Raw genomic sequence first — 22,074 nt, 5'->3', positions numbered from 1 at the left:
CAAGTTGTCCTCTGGCCTCCACATGTAAATAAACAAATGTTAAAAAGAAAAAAAGAAAAAAAAAAAAAAAACACAGGAAAAGCTTAGCAAGCTTAGTTCTAGCCACGGATTGAGAAAGCGGTATGGTGGTATAGTCACCAGGCTGCTGGAAGGACTGTCAGTCAAGAACCTCACATCCTGAGAAGCTACCTTCAAAATGAAGGAATGGTTAAGGGGCTGGAGAGGTGGCTCCATGGTCAGGAACACTGACTGATCTTCCAGAGAACCCTGGTTCTAGTCCCAGAACCCACGTGGTGACTCACAACCACGGGTAACTCTGGGTCCAGGGAATCTAATGCCCTCTTCTGGCCCCTGCTGGTACCAGGCCCACTTATAGTACACAGCATCCATGGAGGCAAACACCCAGACACATAACATACAAATTAAAAACAAACAAATGAATAATACAAAGGAAAAATTAAAACATTTCAGATAACTTATTTAAAAAAAAAGAATTGGGGGGGCTGGAGAGATGGCTCAGTGGTTAAGAGCACTGGCTGCTCTTCCAGAGGAACTGAGTTCAATTCCCAGCAACCACATGGCAGCTCACAACTGTCTGTAACTCCAGTTCCAGGGGCTCTAACACCAGTGCACATAAAATAAAGTTAAATAAATTAAAAAAAAATTACCAGGCAGTGGTAGCACATGCCTTTAATCCTAATACTGAGGAGGCAGAGGCAGGCTGTTCTCTGTGAGTTCAAGGCTAACCTGGTCTATAGAGTAAGTTCCAGGACAGCCAGGGCTACACAGAGAAACCCTATTTCAAAAAACCAAAAAAGAGAGAAAAAAAAAAAGGAGGAAAAAAAAATAAAGATTTGAGAAAGTTTGTCATTAGCAGATATGTCCTGTAAGAAATTTTAAAATGAATCCTTGGGCTATATTATAAAGAATACTATAGAGTGACATAAATCCACATGAAAAAAGAAAGCACCTTGCAAGACACAAACAAATACATTTTGTTTACAATTCTTCTATCTGATTAATAAGACCATGGTCTAAAGAGGTAATTATAAAACTACTAATAGGCTTATGCCACAAAAAGATAACTTGTGTGACAATAATAACCCAGGGAGGGGGAGATTAAGTCATATTCCACTTAGCAGGCCCAGGTTCTTCTGAGAAGTCCATTGCTAGGCAGTTTATCACTGCACAGACATCATGGCGTGTGCAAACTGAGATGATGCCTGCCGTCTCACTAGGTGATGCGGTTTCCTGGGATCGCTGTGGTGCACGTGCTCCATAATGACTGAGGCAACAGTATGTAGACCATGACTGTGTAGTAGAGCAAAGCTTTTGTATTTTATTGAAACTAAATCAGTGTTCATCTAAGCTGGACGGTTTTAAATTAAAATGTTAATTGAAAGGGCTGGGGATGTGGCTCGGTGATAAGAGAATTTGCCTGTCACGTGCACAGCGCTGGGTTTGATTCCTAACACCACACACACACACACACACACACACACACACACACACACACACACACACACACACACACACACACGAGTAATTTAAATTATAATCTATAATTATAATCTCTAAGGTAACCAGTTAGGAATCATCTTAAGATGGAATAAAAGGTGATTAATGAAAAGTTATGTGAGGAAAAATTGACCCAGTTAGATGGTTGTGGTGAGAGTGTTTGCCTCACTACCTCACTACCTCACTTCAGTCCCCACTGGTGGAGGCAGAGAAACAACTCTTTTTTGTGTGTTTGTTTTTTGTTTTGTTTTTTCGAGACAGGGTTTCTCTGTGTAGCTTTGCGCCATTCCTTGAACTCGCTCTGTAGACCAGGCTGGACTCGAACTCACAGAGATCCGCCTGGCTCTGCCTCCCAAGTGCTAGGATTACAGGCGTGCGCCACCACCGCCCGGCGAGAAACAACTCTTGAAAGATGTCCTCTGCCTGACCTCCACATGCATGCCACAGGATGCATGTGTGCATGTGTGCATACGTGCATGTGCACACACACATAAACAATAAAAGTAAAAGAGAGCTGAAATGTCTATAAAATATCAGAAAGAATAAACTTTAAGACAAAAGCTGTGACTGGGAATGTAGTGCTGAGGTGGAGTGCCTGCCTAGCATGGCCAACACCAGCACTGTGGCTGGGGTGGGAGTGCGCCAAGGCTAGTCACTAGAGGGTCTGGGAAGACGTCTCATTGGTTGTCTGCTTTTGGTACAAAGAAGAGGGCTTGAGTCCACTCCCCAGCACCCAGGTAAAGCTTGGCATGGCCGTGGATGCCTGTAACCCCAGTGCTGGGTGGCAGAGAAAGGAGGGTCGTGGGAGTTCACTGACCTTACATCCTTGCCTAAAAGGGAGACCTTCGGCCTCAAGGGAATAAAGTGGAGAACATTTGAGGAAGACACTGGATGTCCTCCTCTTAGCGCCCCCATGTATACACACACACCATTACTGAAACGAACAAGGACATTTAAGATGCTAAAAAGTCAATGTATCAGGAAACTGTAACCATATACATACATGCACTCAATAACTACTATAGAGAGCAAATTTAACAACAATGATGGGAGAAATGGGGAATTCAACAATGACCGTTGCAGACTGCCACTTCTTTTCCTTTACTTTTAATTATTTATTTTATTTTATTTTTGAGACAGAGTCTCACACTAGGTAGTCCTCACTGGCCTGGAACTCTCTATATAGACCAGGCTGGCCTCGAACTCACAGAGATCCACTTGCCTCTGCCTCCTGAGTGCTGGGATCGAAGACGTGTGCCACCACACTCGGTTGTTTTAGTTTTTGGAACAAGGTCTTGTTGTATGGCACAGGCTGGCCTTGAACTTGCAATCCTCTTACCTCAGCCTCCTGAATGCTGGGATTATAGGCATGTGCCACCATTCCTGGATTTGAGGTCTTGTATTCTCTAACTATACTGGAATGTAAGTTAGGATACCAACGCTAAAGGAGATTGGAGGAGTTTCTACGTGACATACGTAGAAAGTAATTTCCTCCAAATACTAAAAGGAGAATCACAAGTGAAATTAGAAAGTGCTTTAAGGAGAGAGAGGGCCGGGGGAGGAAATGTAACATGTTAAGGTGCTGGAGAGATGGCTCAGCAGTTAAGTGTGCTTGCTGCTCTTCCAGAGGACCCGGGCTCAGTTCCTAGCCTCCACATCAGGTGGTTCACAGCCATCTGTAACTCCAGTTCCAGGGGATCTGATGCCTCTGGCCTCCCTGGGCACCTGCTCTCACAAACATACATACACATACAGATAATTAAAAATAAAAGAAATCTTTAAAACTTACAGAATATATAATTGTGGATGTCTATATTAAAAAGAGGGGAAGGCTTTAGGTCAATAATGTTGTGCTGTGAGAAACCAGCCAAGGATCAGAAAACTAACCCCAAAGCAAGCCAAGGAGAGGAGTAATAAAGATTAGAGCAGGAACAAAATGAAATAGTGAATAAAAAGGTCATGCATTGTATGACTCCATTTATATGCAGCACCCAGAATATGCAAATCCACAAGACAGAAAGTAGATCAGTCTTTTCCAGGGGCTGAGAAGAGAGATTGGGGTGACTACTAATGCTTTTTTTCTGGGGCGTTGAAAATGTCCTGAAATTCAACACTGGTGATTGTTCCACAGCCCTGTGACTATGCAGAAACACACTGGGCTGGAAACTTTAAAAGGGAGAGCTTTATGATTTGTGAATTATGTCTCCATAATGGTGCTAACAACAACAAACATTTTTTAAAAATAGGGATAATTAGGTGAAAGAGATTGCATCAGGGTTTCTGCAGGCTTGAGGGAGGAGAGTGTGCCATTAAAGGACACACAGAGGCCCCAGGTAGGGAGGAAAGTTTTGGCTTTCTACAAACAGCAATAGGAAGCCACTGAGGTGGGACAGTTGCATGCTAGGACTGGACTTTTGAGATGTTCACTGTGACAGGAGCTAAGATGACCAGCTGCAGTGGTGCAGCAAGGGTCTCTGGAGGATCTCTGCAGCTGTAACCCAGGTACAAGGGATCGAATTTCCAAAGGTTTGGTGTTCAAGGTCACCCTGCTAGATGGAGACAGACCCGACAGCCTGCCTGGTACACAAACCCTCTGCTCGCCCTAATGCGGCTCTGGATGCCCCCCCACCCCGGGTCTTCTTCGCTTGGGGTTGCAGGGGGAGCAGGGAAATGTGTGTTGTATGAAGCATGCCGCTGGGTACCTGTGGCTGACCTGGGTTGGTTGCAAATGGTAACTATTACCCCAAAAGAAGAATTCACTATCCGGCACTGGAGCAGCTCACAAAAGCTGAGGAGGTTTGCCCACCCAGACCCTGGAAGACTGTATGGGGCAAGGGCTCTAGACGGAAGCCTGGCACCTGTTTCTGTCTCTGGATTGGCTGGCTCCCTGCTCTCTTAACCCTGCAGACTCTGTTTCTCAGTAGCTGGTCATAGCTCAGTCTCAACCCTCCCCCTAGCCCTTTGCTTTTGCTGCTGGAGATCTAACCTTGGGCTTCCTGCTCCCTCAGCATGTGCTCTACCACTGAGCTATCCCCTATCCCCCACCATCATCCCCCAGTTTCTCAGGTTATTAAGGGAGGGACTTAGATGTGCTAACTTGGCCTGGGTATGGCCTGAGGGGGCTGGGGTGGTCACAGTGTAAACTCAGAGCTTCTGGGGCCGTGCTTGGTGGTGGCTAGGCCATTAGACAGAATGCCAGGTTGCCTATTTGATAAGCTCAACATTCCCGTCAGTCTGCCCCAAGAGGCTAACTACACAAGCCTCTGTCACTTGGAATTCATTTGCAGACACAGACTTCCATCTCTCATCCTCCCTTTCCAACCTTTATCTGGGCAGGTAAGATTCTAGAATGTCAGAAGTCTTACTTCCTTTGCAAAATTGTTAGTTACCCCCCCCCAAAACAAAGGCCTGGCCTGTGTCCCCCTGAAAAAACTTGTTGGAAAGGCCCTCAGTCAGGCCATTGTCTCCCCTCTGCCTGCTCTTTGAAATGCAGAGCCCTGGTGATCTTGGAATAAATAGGCTTATAACTGGGGACTGGAGGGGCTGGGAATGGCTGTGAAGTCTGGGAGGCTGTGTGAGGAGCACCTGCCCACACTGCCCGGCTGTTTCCTGAGGCCTGGCTCACCCTCCTCTTTCAGCTGGCCCACAGGGGCTGCATGCTGCACCACCCTTTCTGTGGGTACACCGGGATCAGGGGGCTGCCAGGCCCAAGCCCTTCGTGCTGGGGGCCGTGACAAAGGTCCTGAGCAGTGTGATTGATCTTGGCTGGGGTTTCCTCTCTTGCTGGGAGAAGCAAAGGATGGAAGTCCTCAGGCCCGCTGCTGCTCTCAGACATCAGAGGGGGGCAGGGACAGTCTGAATACAGATGCAGGTTGTGAGGGGCTCTCACGCTTAGAATTCCTGCAGCATTTCTAAGGAAGCCATACTGTTTGCTGTCTCATTATTCACGGCCCGGTGCTGTTGTCTTTCTAGAATGTTGCTTCCAATACTAATTGCCAGCCCTGTGCACGGAGCCAGTGTTGAGGCACATAGCCACTAACCTCTGCATTTAATTTGCTGCTGCTGAGTGGAGAGAATGGAGCAGGCTGTGTTAGAGGCATCTAATAGTTGACAAAACCTCAGGGTGGCTGGGCAGGGAGGGGTGGGTATATGGGTCATTTTCCCCTTCCCAGTAGAGTTAGCTGACAAGAGCTTCCATGAATAGCCAGGTTTCTGATCACGGGTACCCCGTTCCTCCCAGGGCCCGACTGTACTTCAGCACCTTCAGGCAGAGGCTATGCCCTCTGTCTGCTTTGTTATTTTCCTCTCTGTTATCCATCTATATACTTACCTCTCCACCCAGTACTCCATCATGTCACACATAGAAATTGAGGCTGCCTAGAGACTCTGTTTCCCCACACGTCATATGTAAGAAATATACAAATATGTATTTATAATAAAAAGATAAAGTAGGGTGCTATATACCAGACCTGTGTATAGATAATATTATATTATCTGTTTATATGAGCATATGAAATTAAATAGAAGCCCATAAAAATAAGATCAGAAAAATATAGATAAACCAAAACGTCAAAACCAGGGGGAGACTTAGAATATATATTCAGGCCATAAAGTTCAATACATTTTACTCTATTTGAATCAGAATTATAACTCTGGTGGGTAATCAAGGCAGGAGGAAAGTATTAGTGGCATGGTTCATATGGTGTGTAAGGAGGGGGACACTGAGCACATTACACCTGAAGGAAATGTCACACTTGGGTGGTCACCGATTGGAGCCTCAGTGAGGAAAATGTATGGCAGAAAACATATGGAAAGCATGTGCCATGCTCTCCTGCACACACAGTAGACATCCCTGATCACTTCCACTCCGAGACTAGGGCTGCTCTTGAAAGCCCAATACTCCAGGCAGTCATCACTACTTACTGAGAATCTACATGCTATATGAACCCCACTTATTCTTCCAGTATGAGGGATGGTGGCAGTATTGGGGAGCTGATGGGGGCATTCTGAGTGGGGAGACACATTAAGTTGTGGGGTGCTCTTTGGATATGGTGGGAAAGAGCTGGGAAATAGGGCTTAGGAGTGACAGAGCCATCCCCAGCAGAATGCATCCTGACCCCCCTGCACCCACTGGCCTGAGGAGCGACCCCACCTACAGCGGGCTCTAGTCCTGCTGTGCCAGTCACTCTCCCACTGACCCAGATTGTCCCCTCAGGAGGACTTCTTACAGCTAGTTCACAGAAACGACAAGTTTTTGTTTAAAATGCATGTTTGTAACATGTCTTCACCCAAGTTTCTTGTAATTCGCAATCGTGGCTGTTTTCCTTATTTCCCTCCATTGAGCTTTTGCTTTCCTTTTCTCCTCTCTCCCTTCCTCTCTCTCTTTCTTTTCCCTCTCTCTCTTCCTCCATCCCTTCCTTTCTTTAATGACAAGCCTCATGTAGCCCAGGCTGGCTTTGAACTCAGGATGTAGCAAAGCATGACCTTAAGCTCCTGACCCTCATGCCTCTTCCTCCCTGGTGCTGAGATTCCAGGCATGCACCACCACACTCAGTTCTCTTGAACTTGTGTGTGTGTGTGTGTGTGTGTGTGTGTTGTGCGCGGTGCGCGCACATTCATTTGTGTGTATGAATGTGGGTGCAGGCATGCGGTGGCATGCATGTGGAGACTGAAGGACAGCCTTGGGTATCAGACTCCACTCACCTTCCACTTTGAGACAGGGTCGCTATTGTCTTTCCACTTACTACCCCAGGCTAGACTGCCTTGGTATACCAGGTTAGACAACCCTCGAACTTCCTAGGTTTGATGTTGAGTCCTGATTGTCAACTTGGCAGGATTTGGAATCACTGAGGGGACATGCCTTCAGGCACGCTTGGGAGGGATTGATTAGATTAAGTTAGTTTTTGACCATGCTTATGAGAGATTATATAGATTAGTTTACTTGAGGCATGAAAACTCACCCAAATAATGAACAGCACCATTCCACGGGCTCGGGTCCTAGACTGTGTAAAGAGAACAAAGCTAATAGCTTTCATCTTCCTCCACCTCTGACTGTAGATGCAATGGGACCAGTGGCCTGGCTCCTGCCATCACTCATCCACCACGACTGTGAACCAAAACACATCCTTCCTTGTATAAGTTGCTTCTTGTCAGTATGTTAGGGTCTTACTTTTCTATTAACTGTGATAAGACACCATGACCAAGGCAACTTGCAGAAGAAAGAACGTATTGGCTTATAGTTTCAGAGGGTGAGTCCATGACCATCATGGCAGGGTGCATGGCAGCAGGCAGGCAGGCATGGTGCTAGAGCAGTAGCTGAGAGCTTACATCCTTATCTGTTCGTTTTTCGAGACAGGGTTTCTCTGTGCAGTCCTGGCTGTCCCGGAACTCACTCTGCAGACCAGGCTGGCCTGAAACTCACAGAGGTCCACCTGCCTCTGCCTCTTTTTTTTTTTAAAGATTTATTTATTTATTATGTACACAGAAGAGGGCGCCAGATCTCATTATAGATGGTTGTGAGCCACCATGTGGGTGCTGGGAATTGAACTCAGGACCTCTGGAAGAGCAGTCAGTGCTCTTATTACAACCTTATCTGTAAGTAGAAGACAGAGAGCTAAACTGAGAAATGACATGGATTTTTGAAACCTCAAAACCCATTCCCAAGTGACATATCTCCTCCTATAAGGCCACACCCTATTCCTTCCCAAACAGTTCCACCAAATGAGAACCAAACATTCAAATATATGAGCGTTTGGGGACTATTCTCATCCAAACCCACCACAGGAATTTTGTTGTGGCATTGAGATAAGTGACTAAGATGTGGGATTCTCTTGTCTCTGCTTCCCACTTCCCCTTAGGAGCTCTGGAATTGTAGATGATTTTACTGCTGTATCTGGCCTTTATGTGTATTTCTGGGGCTTCAAACTTGGGTCCCCAGCTTGCATGGTAAGTGATTTTCCCTCACTGAGCCATCATCTTCCCAGGCTTCTCCTGAGCTTTTTCAAGTATCTCAGTCACTAAGTTAGCAACTTCATTTTGTAAGTGTATTACTTATCAAATTACTTATTTTTCCGATGTGAATCACTGTTTATCATCTTTGCCTCCTTCTTGCAAACTTTGCATGTTCATAGATTAAGCAATTTAGCATTTGCTTTTCTGTTTGGAGAGTGAGGAAGCAACAGTAACAGAGTCCTGGGCTGTGACTCCTGGCCTGACAGGTACCTAAGCCAGTGTGTTAAACCAGGAACCCTCAGGATCCCGCTGAGGGTGCTCATGTCCGAAAGGCTCCTTCTTTCTCGTGATCATTCTGGGTGTACTTGTCTGGAAGACCAGGGATAGTCAGAGGTGGTTGACACAGTCTCAATATACAACCTGGAAGATGGGCCAGGGTCTGGGATGAGCTGGGACAGGATCTCTCTGGGGAAATCATTGGAGGTATAGATAGGTGTAATTTGAAGAGAGCAGATCACACATGGTGACAGAGACACCATCCAGGGACCACACAGAGAAAACATAGGGAGCCAGGGCTCCCTTTAGGTCCCATGGCTACAGCAGAAGAGCAAAGTCAGCCAAGGAAAGAACACTGGAGATTGGAAGGAAGGCAGTCTCCACCCTGGCATCTCTGGGCCAGAATGCTGCTGAGCCAGGCCTCAGAGGACAGTTGGCTGCAGGAGCAGACAGCTCTCCCCAGGGCTGAGTCAATTTAGCATCTGCATGACTTCTGCCGTCTCCTCAGTTCTGCATAGACGATTTTCTCAGAGTTCATGATTGCAAGTGAGAGCCCAGCTCAAACTACCTGAAGCAAAAATGGGACCCCATGAGCCTGGCAACTTGAGAACCGTAAAAGTGGGTCAGGCTTGGCTGCATCCAATGACTGATAGTATCTACAGGGGTATTTACCTCCATCTGCTGGCTCCCCTAAGCATCATTTCAAATAGACTGACTATTTCTGAGAGGTGGCGAGATGGCTGCAGGATTTCCCACACCAGCACTGTTGGCACCATTTACATCCCACACCACCCCTCTACCCACTGTTCACTTCCCATGCCAATCTCTACCCACCACTCACTTCCTGTTATTGAAGGTAGAAACCTCAGTACATACTCAGCACCAAAAAGTGCTACATCTTAATATCCATGGGAGCACACAAACATCTTTAATAGGGCACCTGTCCTTTCTCTATGTGGCATCAACACATATCCCCATCCTCTTAACTACCAAATCACCTTTGAAACACTTCTGAACCTTTGTAACTTCTGTAACAATGTGGACACTGTACACACCAAGATGCCGTATGTAGTGCTCACTTCCTGTGTCACTCTTACCACAGCTCACTGTCATGAAAGGTTTATTTCTCAGCAACCCAGGGAAGACATGCCTTGGCCTGATTTGCATGCGCAGCCTTGAGCCGGCCACTCCCCAGGAAATGGAGGAGGATGGTGGACATCTTAATAGGTCCCCAGTCATGTCCACCCCTAAGGAGGAAAAAGCAGGGGCCAGTTTATCTTTTCCAGAAGGACGACATGATTATTTAACCATGAAGAAGGACGCTGGACAGGCAAGATGGGTGTCCATCACATACAGCAGCAGAGGCCCATGGCCTTTGCTTTGCTAAAGGTAGAATTATCTTCTGAGCCCCAAATGCATAGCTGTCTGGACCTTTGTGCTGCAGGGTTAAGGCTACCATCTACTTAACAGCGTGGTGGCATCTGCACAGTTCTGGTTCACACAGAGTATGAACACTGGCACTCTTCACTCCTTCTTGTAAGGGGTATCCTAGGCCTTCTCATGGAGCTTTCCCACCTCCCTGTGCGGGAATTCCTAGCTTTGCTGCATAGCTCCCTCACATGGAACCATCATGTGCAATACGCTGCTGTGTGCAGGGGGAAAACAGCTTTTCCCTGACATGCTTATGTCCCAGGATGCTGGTCCCTAGCACCACGTGGACTCTGGTCCCTTTCCTTGTCTGCCAGGGTTAGAGTCTTTTGGGGATGCTCCTTCTTGGCTCAGATCTTGAGCAGATGTTGATGTCACTTGTGGTTTGTGGGTGGTCCTGCAGGGAACAGCCAGGACAGCCAGGTTGGGTCCTGACAAAGAAGAGGCCCCTGCATGGCTTCTGAGCTCAGTACAGCAACTTCCGAGAACAGCTGCGAACAGCTGCGGTGTGGCAGCTGCACCCCACAAGCCCAGGGAACTTCAGCCACATCCCCTGACGGTGCTTCACTGAGGTTTTGTTTGTTTTTCTCTTTTCATCTTAGTATTTAGTTGCTTTTCTCTCGCTGCTGGAACAAATACCCAAGAAAAACAACTTAAAGCGGGGAATGGTTTATTTGAGCTCACGGTTTCAGAAAGTTCAGTGCACTGTTATGTGGCCCCATGGATCATGGTAGTGGAAGCATGTGGCAGAAGCTTTCTTTACTTCTTGGTGGGCAGGGGCAGAGAGGGGAAGGCAATGCAGGAAGGGGCCAGGGCAAGATACAACCCCCCACCCCCACCCCCGACAAAACCTGTGTGACCTGCTTCCTCTAGTGAGGTGCCACCTCACTGTAGTGCCATTGTATTTCAAATCTATGGAAGGATTAATCCATCAGTAAGTCAGAACCCCCATGATCTAAGCTCTCTGGAAAAACCATCACAGACGCACCCAGAGGTGTGCCTTCCTAATCCGCCTTTTTTAATCCCCAGCGTGCTAGCTTGCCCAGACTGTGCTACTCTTTTCTGTTTCTCTGTGCTGGGGATGGCACTTGGGGTATTTGCGTACTAGGGAAGGGCTCCGCCGAGGAGCTGCACTCCAGCCCACTGATATACTCATCATAAACTGCAGACTGTTTCTTCAAATGGAGTCTTACCTGGAAAACTGAGTCGAACTGGCTGGGTTGTTTGGTTTTTCCTTTGTTTTGTTTTTAAGACAAGGTCTCACTTTGCAGCCTAGAAACTCGATGTGTCTATCAGGCTGGTCTCAAACTCACAGAAATCTGCCTGCTTCTGCCTCCCAAGTGCTGGATTAAGGCATATGCCACCCACCACACATGGCCCTCTGGTTGGGTTGGAAAGCTGCCCACTCCCCTCCCGCCTACTTCAGCATCCCTAAATTATATTGCTGTCCTCAGGCTCCTTGGGACTCTTTTTGGGAAGCCCTGGGTGATTAGGTCCATTGGTCTCTCTTCCTAACATTTGTTTTTATCTCCATGGGGATAAGGTCGCAGTGCTTTTACCATCCAAACATTTTCCTCCTTTACTAGATTGTTTGTGCTGTGAAAAGGTCAGTAGGGATCTCCTGCCATCCCCATCCTCGAATGCAGACATCTGGCTGGACCACGCTCTGGCTGCTGCAGGCCTGTCCCATTGCTGTTTCGCTCAGCCAGCTGCCTTTGGGAGGCTGTTCTTCTACAGCACTGGTCAAATTATCAGGGCTTCAGTTTACCTTCTTCCCAAGAAACCACAGCCAGAGGCCCCACCCCTGGCATTGGAGACTCTGGGAGGCTCTGTGATGCTCATGGCTTGGGTCTACCATGACTGGTAATACTTTCGAGAAATGTCTAGCATCTATGTCCTTTCTAACAACAGACAAACAAGCCCTTCAGTGCTGGCATGGTGGCACATGCTTATAATTCCAATTACTTGGAACCCAGGGTTCAAGGCCAGCCTAGGCTATACAGCAACACCCCCCCCCCAATTTCAAAAAATGGCAAATGTTTGCAATTCGTATGCGTCCAGACTGAAAACACATCCCCAGGAGGATGTAAACCTTCCCCTGGGGCCCTGCCTTGGCTGGGAAACGCCCTGCATTTGTCTGCTGCTGTCATTGTGGGACTTGGTCTCTAGTACAGTCCTGGTGGGATGGCCTGGCCCAGCTTCCCTGCATTAGAGAAAGAATCCAGGCCTGAGTTTGGCTCCAGCTGGGCCTTCCACCAGAGCTGTTACTTATTGAGTTAAGTCAGAGTGCTTCAAATGTTGATGTGCAGCACCTGGGTCGCCCTTGACAACCACCACTGGAGAGAGGCCCTCCTTCTGCTGGGGCTCTGTGTAACCCTCTCTCGGCTGGGCCTGTTGCTTCCTGGTAGGTGCTTCTGGCTCACGGGGCTCTCGGGGGCTCTAAGGACCCAGGAAGCTATCTTTATATATCTTGCCTGGCTAGTACCTGCAGGGGCTTTTCTAGACTTTGCAGTGGGGAAGGGGTGTACCAGACCAGGAAAAAATGTTTGGTAAATGGTTCACAGAGCCTTGCCTGGCAGTGGAAAGGTAGTAGGTTGGAGGACAGCTAGGAACCTCCACCTCAGACGCTACATTCAGTCTGTACCGTCATACTACTGCCCACTAAGGATGGGACAGACGTAAGGTCGTGGGTGATGGCTTCTGAGTTGTGGTAGAAAGTTGGGCAGCAGGTGGGCCACGGGCCAGGCATAGAGTGGGGCTGTGGAGCTGGCAAATCACACTCTTCTGCACGCTTGTGACAAGCTGAGCTCTGTGTAGGAGGGAGGGGGAGTCGGATGTCTGTGCCCAGTGTTCACTTGTGAGGTCAGCTAGCATAAAACTGAAAAAAGCCCCCAGATAACCACGAGACAGGGCCAAACTCCAGGGCCCCAGAGACAACAATAAATACACAGAGAAAAGCAGTGTTTCTTAGAACACTTGGAAGTGCTGGAGAGATGGGCTTTTAAAGCATTTTGCTGATCGATTTGCTACCCTGGGTGTTTTAGTTTGCTGTGCTGAGATTTGAACCCAGGACCTTGTATTTTAATGTATGTTAGAACACCATAGCTTTTCTTTATGCAAATGATGTGGTTTCTTACTTATGGTAAAGGTGGAAAGCTTCCTTTGAAAACAAATTTGAGTAAAAGCAGGAATTAATAAAGGAAAATACAAAGGAGCCCCCCGAGGCTTGGGAGATGCCATCTAGAATGCAGCGAAAAGGAAAGGAGGGGCTGGGGGCGACCAATAAGGTAAAGCTAGGAAGGAGAGAGAGGAGAGAGAGAGAGAGAGAGAGAGAGAGAGAGAGAGAGGAGAGACTGGATTCATAGGTCCAGAGATGTGGCCACAGATCTTGGTGTGGTCCATTTAAATTGTAATGGATAAGACCTGTAGGAACTGGAGGGTGAATTGGACTGTATTATAAAAGCCACCTGTCTCCGGGTATAGACTCTTAATTCAGGAGACGTAGGAAGCCACTGAAGGAATTAGAGAAGTGTGGCTCATGACTGTCCTTTTGAGATGGGTACCAGGACTTGGAGTCAGGATGACCAGGCTGAGGCTTAAGGAAAAGTATTATTATGAGGTCAAACCAGGGTCATAGCCCCACAGCTCATCACCCAAAGTACTGGCTAGAGTCAGGTCCGAGACAGATGAGACCAGCCTTGGTCTGTGGGTTACAAAGGATGCTGAGCATGGTGGTTGATCAGAAGCTGAGGATGGAGACCTGGGGCCGGGGATTGTCTGGGATGTTCTGTTCTGAATGTCCTGAGAGAAGGGGAGGGGAGGAGAGGCCCAGTACCTGCCCCTGGTGCCTCCTGGCCTAGCACAGAATGTTCTGGAGTCTGTGAGGGAAGTAGGTGTGGTGAGCTGAAGGAAGCTTTTCTGTGGCTAGACCAGGAAGCGTGCAGTTTCCTGCCTGGGTTTGGTTCAGACGGCCCTGGCTGACAGCCCAGGGTCAGGCTTTCATTCATCAGCAGGGCCTGTGTGCACCCGAGTCACCTTTAGTTTGTTTATGACTGTCCCATTTCTTCCTTCCCACATGAGAACGCCATCAGTTCAGGCACCAATTTTGTTTAAAACCCCAGGCACTCACCCTTTTCCTTGGAGGGTCTTCTCAGTGCCAGGCAGGAGTCTGCCTGGGCCAGGTGATACGGTAGGTGGGCTGGAGGGATCCATTCGTTTGTTCTACTGGAAGATGTTTTGGGAGCCGATTCCTCAGGGTGGGAAAAAAACATTCTTTTAAATTTATTTTTTGCATTCTTTTAATTTTTAAAATAATGTCAGTATCTGAGGGGATTGGTCTAGAGCAGTGGTTCTCAACCTTTCTCATGCTGTGACCCTTTAATATAGTTCCTCATGTTATGGCGACCCCCCCACCATAAAATTATTTCACTGCTACTTCATAGCTGTAATTTTGCTACTGTTATGAATCATAATATAAATATTTGATATGTGCCACAAAGGGGTCGCGACCCACAGGTTGAGAACTGCCGATGTAGACGTGTGCTCCTTGGCCTGGATGTTGGGAGATGAGTGCGCAGTTGTTGATGCCCTAGGCAGCCTTACTTCTGGGGAAGCTTGAGAATCGGGGTGCCCGGGCTATTTTCAAGGCTCTCCGGAGCCCCTGCTCTGCCTAGGGTTGGTGCTTAGGAGCCCTGTGAACTCAGGCTGGTACAGTCACTCCCTGGCCCAACAGGTTTCTTTCCTGCTGGCCAGTCGGGGCCAGTCTGGTTCTCTGCGTTCCTTTCTGCCTCAGCGATCAGGAGGTCACAACCAGGCTTCCTCCCTGGCGCCTCGGGGAGGGCAGTCCCAGGAAAGCTGGCCCAGGGCCTGGTGCCTGTCAGGCTCCTCCACTTCAAGGAAGCCCTCCCCCTCCTTCTCTGTAGTTCTGAGACCGCAGCAGGGCAGAATCAGAATGGTCTGTCCTTTCCTGTGCTCTGCCTTAGTTCACACAGCCCCAGCATTTATTCACATTATCGTCTGGTTAATTCCAGATGCATCCCATCCTCCCTGCAACACAGACTCGTGTTCCTAGCAGACACAATAGAGGAGACCCTTCTCCCTGAGGACCTTGTGAAAATTAACAAGTAAACAAAGAAATACATCTCTATGTCCCTAGGGAGGACATGGTGGGGACGCGGTGGACATGAGAGAAATAAAGACACAAAGCATTCCGAGTCTAGTATAATGAGGGCCTATTGGCCATTGCCATGAGAGTTCTCTGAATGGGGTGACAGGGCAGAGGAGGTGTGTGGATGGCAGGCAGGACACTCACATTGGGAAGACTGCAGTGGGTTTGTTTTGGCCTGTGGAGCAGGAAAAAATGTTTTTCATCAGAAAAGTTTAAAGTTTATTTTCTTTTTTGAGAAAGAGTTCATATAGCTCAAGCTGGCCTGGAAGTTACTAGGCATCTCAGGCTGGCCCTGAATTTATGATCTTCCTGTCTCTGCCTCCTGACTGCTGGGATCACAGTCATAAGCCACCATGCCTGACTGTATGATTTATACAGTGACATGTGCTATATTGTTAAAAAGTGATTACTTAAAAAATTACTTCCAGAAATGAAGTAAAGTGACATAGAATAAATTTAAGGTGCCGATCATCTCTTATTTTTCAAAAGCTAGGTCAGAGACCATGCCAACCAGCCTCCCTTTTTAAACATGTTTTGGGGAGGGGCTCACACAGAGTTACAAACATACTATATAGCGCTAAAGTTTCACAAGGGAGCATTTTGTCAGTTCAGAGGATCCTGTCTGCTGGAAGACTTGAGGTGTAGATGGACCTTGTAAATTAAAAGTTAAGCTTAATTGGGTCATCACTTGGCACACACTAGCATGGGCCTGCCCAGCAAAGCTATGGTATTCATTTCCAGTGCTGTGTGTGCTATCTACTGTGTGTGCTATCTACTGTGTGTGCTATCTACTGTGTGACAAACTTCTTCAGAAAACACTTGTGCTGAGAGCAAGACAGGAACCAGGAGATTCTGATCCAGCAGCTTGCAGCGTCTGATCCAGCAGCCTGAAGGGTCTGATCCAGAAGTCAGGCCTCTGTCCTCATGGAAGGACAGTGAGTGTTCATGGAAAGAGGAGCCTGTGACTCAGAAACAGGCTGAGGGCCCCTCCCCCAATAGGAACTCACCCTGGAGAAAGGACCACATGGAACACAGAGAAAAATGGCTTGCAACTTCTCTAGGATGCTGTGGTATGAAGACTAAAGAACAAAAGGCCAGAGCAGTGGCCCTCCCAAATATGAGGGGGGCAGTGATTGGCATGTGTGAGGGTTGAGATTGGCAGGGAGGAAAGAACAGCAGTGGCAGTTGCTGGATATGGATGAGGCAGCTGGTCCTTAATCTTTGGGGGCTCAGATGAAACACCTCTGGGAATGTTTGGTTGAAATGACATGATGCTCAGATGAACCCCTTGTCTATGTGTGCTGCTTAGAATGGAACTCCTGGCCTTGAACATGCTAGGCAAATATTCTACCCTTACCACATTTTTTTTTTCTTTTTGGAGGGGAGGTGGCTTTCTTTTGTTTGCAGGGCTGGTGCTTGAACTCAGGGTGTCATTTATGGCAGCCAAGCCCTCTGTCACTGAACTGTATCCTTACCTTCCTTTTAACTTTCATTTGGGGGCTGGGTATCTTGAAGTTGCCCAGGCTGGCATGGAACTTAATGGACAACTCAAGATGTTTCTGCCCAGCAGGAACTTTCTTTTCTTTTCCGAGACAGGGTCTCACTATGTAAGCCTGGCTGTCCTAGAATTCACTGTGTAGACTAGGCTGGCCTGGAACACACAGAGACTCACCTGCCTTTGCCTCCCAGGTGTGCAGAACTCGTGTGCGCCACCACATCCAGCATGAACTCTTTTAAACAAATGGAAAACTTCTATTTGCATTTATCTTATGTCAAATCTCTTCCCACATCCAAGGTGTCTCTTTCTTCAGCTGCTTCTGGGATAGCTTTTGTTCTGTGTTGGCTCCTCTTCTGGTTTGGGACAGTGTGTCTTTTCAGTGAGATGCTTTCTATGTGACAGGGTGCTCATTGATGCTAATCCCGCCTGGAGCTCTGTGACTATAGAAGTGCATCCTGGGGCTTTGTTCAACCGGAGATGCTGAGCCAGGAAATCTGCATCCAAAACCTAACATTAAGCTGCTGCATTTGCAAGCATGTGAAGCAGACATTCAGTACTGTTTGGGGGGACTACTGACCCTGTGTCTAGACCCTGTGTCCGGCTGGGGCACACGTCCCATGGCTCCTTTTAGAATGGTCTGCATTCTGGATGGCCCAGGCAACTTCACAGGTGTGTGTGTGTGTGTGTGTGTGTGTGTGTGTGTGTGTGTGTGTGTAGTTTTTCAAGACAGGGTTTCTCTGTGTAACCACTCTGGCAGTCCTGGAACTCACTTTGTAGACCAGGCTGGTCTCAAACTCACAGTGATCCGTCTGCCTCTGACTCCCCAGTACTGGGATTAAAGGCGTGTGCCACCACACCCAGCCTCACAGTTGTTCTTAAAGTGTACGAGGAAATCTGAAGCTCTTGATGAGCTTGGTTTTGTGAGGTTTTCAGGGGAAAAGTAGGTGATAATTTTCACAGGTGTCCTGGGTAGCTTTTGCCAAGTAGACACTAATGAGAGTCATCTGGGAAGAGGAACCTCAGCTGAGAAAATGATAGATGTGGGAGGGTCCTGACCACTGTGGGTGGGGCCACTCCTGAGCAGATGGTCCCGGGGGCTATAAGAAAGCAGGCTGAGCAAGCCCAGTGGAGCAAGCAATGTTCCTCCATGCTCTGTCAGTTCCTCCTGCCTCAGTTCCCCTCAACAGACTATGGCCTGGGATATGGAAGCCAAATAAACCCTTTCATCCCCATGGTTTTGGTTTTGTTTTGGTTTTGTTTGGTTTGGCTACGGTCTTTATCACAGTGATAGATACCGATCTAAGGCAGTGGGTCACCTTAGGCCACTTATGGAAAATATCTGGCAGTTAAATGTGTGATTTTGCTGGGCGGTGGTGGCACACACCTTTAATCCCAGCACTCGTGAGGCAGAGCCAGGTGGATCTCTGTGAGTTTGAGGCCAGCCTGGTCTACAAATCAGTTCCAGGAAAGGCGCAAAGCTACACAGAGAAACCCTGTCTCAAAAAAACCAAAAAAAAAGGTGTGATTTTGTGTTGCTTCAAGGTGATGGGGGGAGAGAAAAAAGCTAGCGTTATAGACAGAGTAATACTAAGTAGGAGTAATAGTTATTTAGAGTGGTGGGTTTGAATGTGTGTGTGTATGTGTGTGCAGGCATGTGTGTGTGCAGGCATGCGTGTGTCCACATAAATGTGCGCTATATATGTGATGAGACAGAACAGTTTGTTTGCTCCTTCCCCCTCCCCCACTCCATCCCCCCTTTTTTTCTTCCTCTCCTCCTCCGCGCATGCTGGCCTCAAACTTACTTCAGTAGCTGAGGATGACCTTGAACTTCTGATCTTTGTGCCTTCCAAGTTCTGGGTGGGATTACAGGAATGCACTAACAGACTGGGTTTATGCAGTGCTGGCGATCCAACCCAGGGCAAGCACTCTTTCAACTGAGCTGCACCCTCAGCTACTACTTTGTGTGTTCTGAGGGTGGAACTCCAGGTCCTCCATATACCAATCAAGTGCTCTACCACTGAGGCGCATATTTGTATTTTGAAAAAGTATGAAAACATCCCTTACAAGGATGCAGTTGATTGCTACAGAAAGCTAATTTGTTACTTAGGTTAATGTTGCCCATCTGGGAGGAAGGCATTCTGCAGTGGAGTTCACCTGCTCCTGCATTATACACAGTTAGATGGTGGTTACTTTGTTGTCCAGTTAGTGAAACAAGATGAAATCAGTACAGGCTGTAATGTTCCAAGTTGTCCCCTGGGGCCTCACCTTCAGAGTGGCCTGATTTCCCAGTCCCTGCACACCGGAGATGCATTCTGAGGCATTGCCTCAGCCAGACACAGCAGTGTGGCTAATTCCTCCTACCTCTTAGGTCTCACTGGAGGGCTGTGACATGTTTTGTTTGTTTCAGTTGTTTTCAAATTATGAGTAAGCATATATACACACATATATATATATATATATATATATATGTATATACATACATATATATGTGTATATATATGTATATACATACATACATATATATGTGTATATATACATATATATAGGTGTATATATACATACATATATATATGTATATATGTGTGTGTATATACATATATCTATATCAGTGTGATGTGGGTGTAACTTTTTTTTGTATAAACACCACAAAGTACAGTAAGACTGTGATCTTCTAGTGTTCTGTCCAGGGTCTCATTTTAACATTTTCAGTTCCCAATGGTGCACTGAAAAGGGAGAGGGAGGATACTCATTTATCCTTTATTATAATATATTGTTACAATTTTATTTTAAAATATTTTAAGATTTGTTTTTGATGTGTGTGTATGTGTATGTCATGTGTGCAGGTGCCTATGAAATGTAGAAGAGGATGTCACATCTGGAGGTACAAGCAGTTGTGAGCTCCCTGATGTGAGTGCTGGGAACTGAGTGTGGGTCCCCCGGAATCCTCTGAAGAGCAGAAAACATTCTTAAGCACTGAGCTAGCTCCTCAGCCAGTAGTTTTTAAGAAGAGCATGTGGAGGCCAGAAGTTGACGTTGGGTGTACTCCTCAGACACTTTGCATTTACTGAGGCAATTTCTGATGAACTAAGAGCTCCCCAGTTCCAGCTTGCCCCAGGGACAGCTTGTCTCTGCCACCTGAGAACTGGGCTCACGTGGGTTCTCAGGATCTGAGCTGCAGTCCTCACGAGTGCATGGCAAACACTGATCCATTTCCCCAGCCCAGAGTTGTTGTATCTGTTAGTAGTGTTGTTAAACTCTCCTCTCCCTCTGGGACACGGTTTCAGTAGGTAACCCAGGCTGGACTTAAACTCCCAATGATCGAGCCTCCGAGCTTAGCCTCCCAGTGCTGGGATTATAGATACGTGCTACCACACCTGTAATTTCTAAATTGAACTGTCATAGTTTGGTCGGTATGGGAATGAAAACAGCACATACAGAGTTTGATGCTGTCTGTGGTTCAGGCATCCTTGGGACTTGGGAGTGTTTGATGCTGTCTGTGGGTTCAGGCATCCCTGGGGGTCAGGAGTGTTTGATGCTGTCTGTGGGTTCAGGCATCCCTGGGGGTCAGGAGTGTTTGAGGCTGTTTGTATGTTCGGGTGTGCACTTCAGGACTGGGAAGGTTTGTCCTGTAGACTATTTGTTTAATTCTGTAAAAAGCAACTTTCCAAATTGGTTGTACTTGTGGGGACAGAGGAAGCCCTGAGTGAGTGAAGTCCTGAGTAAATGTGTGTTGTCCACATAGGCACAGCCATGTCAAGGACCTGTGAGAGTCACAAAAGCCCTCCCTGGGTGAGGTGCAGGGATGGCAAAGCCTTCCTCAGGGAGCTGAGTGGGAGTATTGACAGTGTGTGTGTAGGAAAGTCTACCATAGCGTCTCTCCCAACCTCATATTTACAGCCTAAAGGCTGCTCAGTACTTATGCTGAGAGTAATAAAACCAGCCCCTTGATCCAGCTGTGTACCACAAACCCCACCTCCTTGTTTATCTGTATGTAATGGCCCCGCCTCCTTGACACATCTGTATGCAATAAGCCTCTCTGTTCAACTCTGTAATAAACCACAGTGAGCTTCCAGGGTGCTGTGATCTCTCCATCAGAGGGCCCAGATCACCTGGTCCCAGCTTTCTGTCCGTATGTGTCTGTCTGTCTGTCTGCATTCCCTCACCACTCCAGTCAAGTCTATCTCTGGAGCCATGCTAGACATCATGTGCCACCTCACAGTGATGGTTCTGGTTGCTCAGTCTCGTCATTGGTATTTGACGTCAGACTTGGGATTTTCAAATATGTGTGGTATTATCCTTGTTATAATTTGTAATTCCCTAAGATATGATGTTGAACATTTTTTCATGTGCTTGTTTGCCATTCATACAGCTTTTTTTTTTTAATTAGAAAAATTAAATTATAGCCAGGTGTGGTATCACATGCCTTTAATCCCAGCATTCAGAAGGCAGAGACAGGTGGATCTCTGTGAGTTTGAGGCCAACCTGGTCTATAAAGCGAGTTCCAGGACAGCCAGGGCTACACAAAGAAAACCCTGTCTTAAAAAACAAAACAAACAAAAAATTAAAAAACTAAATTACATTTATTTATTCTTGTGGAGTAAGGAGAGCAGGTGCATGCCATGGTGTGTGTATGTAGAGGTCAGAGGTCAAACTTGGGAGCTGGTTCTCAGCTTTTACCTTTATGGGTCCAGGAATCCAACTCAGATTGCCAGGCTTGTCCTTTGGAACCTTTATGTGCAGAGGCATCTCACCAGCTCTTAATCATCCAGTGGGGTGTGTGTGTGTGTGTGTGTGTGTGTGTGTGTGTGTGTGTGTGTGTGTCCTGGGGATTGAACTCACATTGCCAGGCTTGCCCTACAAGCACTATACCCTCTGGGCCATCTCAGTGCTCCTAGTCATAAATTTTTTTGATGTTTTATTTGGGGTCCTGACACCCCAAGGAAGCATCCATCACTGAACAACACCTCTAGCTCCTGCTCGGAGTTTATACCCACTTTTGGTGGGTTGTGTGTTCTTACCATTGAAAAAGAAAGTATTTTGCATTTAATATTTTAATCATTGCTTCTAACTTACTCAACAGTGTAGAGCAGTAGTTCTCAGCCTTCCTAATGCTATGACCCCTTAATATAGCTCCTCATGTTGTGGTGACCCCCAACCGTAAAATGATTTTCATTGCTACATTATAATGGTAATTTTGCTACTGTTATGAATTGTAACATAAACATCTGGTATGCAG

At 47.1% G+C, this 22,074-nt stretch overlaps 1 protein-coding gene across 4 annotated transcripts in view; it reads left to right on the top strand.

The window, feature by feature from the left end:
• Positions 1 to 22,074, top strand: part of Rph3al (rabphilin 3A like (without C2 domains)) — a 146,088-nt gene that overhangs the window by 21,808 nt on the left and 102,206 nt on the right. For 2 of the 4 annotated variants that reach the window (XM_036196114.1, XM_036196115.1), the window contains exon 1: positions 12,416 to 12,577. The exons of the other annotated variants lie outside the window; for them this stretch is intronic. The gene's annotated coding sequence lies outside the window, so the exon portion shown is untranslated. Of the gene's footprint in view, positions 1 to 12,415; positions 12,578 to 22,074 lie in introns of those variants that run through there. 4 annotated transcript variants of the gene reach the window in all.

Source organism: Onychomys torridus, chromosome 8 (assembly GCF_903995425.1).
Source record: "Onychomys torridus chromosome 8, mOncTor1.1, whole genome shotgun sequence".
Taxonomy (NCBI): domain Eukaryota; kingdom Metazoa; phylum Chordata; class Mammalia; order Rodentia; family Cricetidae; genus Onychomys; species Onychomys torridus.
This window is presented reverse-complemented; position numbering and strand designations above follow the sequence as displayed.